Raw genomic sequence first — 1,900 nt, forward strand, 5'->3', positions numbered from 1 at the left:
ATCCTACAACCAGATAGCAAAATAGTTATTGAAGGAATCCACTGATCACCTCCTGAAAGAGATCCCAAAATGAAAGCTCCAAGGTATATTGTAGTCAAATTCCAAAATTATCAGGTCAAAGAGAAAATACTGCAAGCAGCCAGAAAAAACTACTTAAAAAATCAAAGAGCCACAGAAAGGATTATATAGGAATTAGTAGCTTCAACATTAAAGGATCTGAGGGTTTGGAATATGATAGAAGGCAAATGAGCTTGCATTACAACCAAGAATCAACTACTCAGCAAAATTGAGCATGATCTTTTAGGGGAAAAGATGGACATTCAATGACACTGGGGACTTTCAAACTTTCCTAAGTAAAAGACCAGAGCTGAACAGAAAATTTGATCTTCAAATATAAGACTCAAGAGAAGCATAAAAAAGTAAACAGAAAAGGAAAAAAAAATGTTATTCAGTGAGATTTAAACTGTTTCCCCTACATTGGAAAATGATACTTGTAACTTTTTTTTTTTAGCAAAATCTCTTTAATAAGGAAACCTTAGGTGTTGGATATGTGTATGGGAAGGGCAACTACCACTCTTTTCCTATATGCAATTGCCACAGTCATAATCTCTTCCCCCTAGGGCCAGAGTTTCCTAACCCCTTTCTGGCAGACACCATCAGGGATGAGAAGCCCAAGTTCCAGGACCTCACATAGCACAGCTTTCCCTGTGTCCAGGCCCTTCAGAGGAGACTGGGAATTTGCAGGGAACAGGATCAGCAAGGGCTGAATTTAGGGAACAGACACTGCTATCCTGGAGTGGGAATGGCTCTGCACACCCCAGTTTGGCAGGATCCTGGTCAACTAGACCATGGCAGGTGCCAGGACACATCTCAATTACTGAATCCCCAGTCAGCCTTCAATGGCAGCAGGATCAATTTGGGCATGCTGGACTCACCCCTTCCCCCATATCCCCAGGTTGACCTTGGGCAACTACCCCAGCCCCACTCTCCCATTCTACCCCATGTAGGTGGGTCCTGGAAGAGGCCCCTATAGGACCAGGTGGGGAAGGGGGGCAGCTGGAGGCACAGGAATAGCTGGTACAGTCACTGGACCTGGATGATGGGTGCCCAGGGGCCACACTGTATGGGGGAGGTGGAGTTCCAGGTTGGCAAGCTACATCCTCATAGGCAGGAAGCTTGAAAGAGGTGAGAAGGCATAAGTCAAGCATGGAGCCCCCTGAGCCAGGGACACTTCCATGGTAGGCTCCATGATAAGCTAACAGGTTGATCTCACTCTGGCATTGTTGTTGCTGCAGGCGGAATTTGACTCTATGATGGAAGAAGGCACAGCAGCAGCTAAAGAGGATGAGGATGGTCCAAAGCCATCAGAACCAACACAGCTTATAGTAGTAGGTGCGGTAGCCAGTCTCTCCACAACAGTGGCCACTCTCACAGACATAGGGCTGATTGTTCACTCCCAGGTACAGTTCTCTGTTACCCCTGGAGAGCCCCTCAAGTTTTGTGGCTGCCGTTCCCAGAACCGGCCCACTCCATGCTGCTGCCTACAGGCCCAGGCAGGGAACTGCCACCTCCTCCACCAGCCAAGTTGCCACCAATACTTGTAACTTTTGAGTACTGTATTTCAATTGGGGCAGTTAGAAGGAGTATATATAGACAGAGGGAATGGGTATGATTTGACTTTTGACATTTTGATACAAAAAAAATTAAGGGTTGAAAAAAAGATTGATCTGGAGAAGATAAGAGGGAGATGCAGAACAGGTTAATTATATCACAAGAAAAGGCACACAAATCCTGTCATAGTAGAGAGAAAGAAAGGAGGGGTGAGCATTGTTTGAACCTTACTCATTGGATTTGGCTCAAAAAAGGAATGACATATACACTCAAGTTGGGTATGAAAATT

General features: G+C 45.3%; 1 pseudogene; it reads right to left on the reverse strand.

Annotated features, from left to right (window-relative positions):
* Window positions 1-686: 686 nt before the first annotated feature.
* On the reverse strand, window positions 687-1,533 carry LOC114046931 (annotated as a pseudogene).
* Window positions 1,534-1,900: the final 367 nt, after the last annotated feature.

The sequence above is a fragment of the Vombatus ursinus genome, unplaced genomic scaffold (genome assembly GCF_900497805.2).
Source record: "Vombatus ursinus unplaced genomic scaffold, bare-nosed wombat genome assembly UNPS02014786.1, whole genome shotgun sequence".
In the NCBI taxonomy this organism is placed as follows: Eukaryota; Metazoa; Chordata; class Mammalia; order Diprotodontia; family Vombatidae; genus Vombatus; species Vombatus ursinus.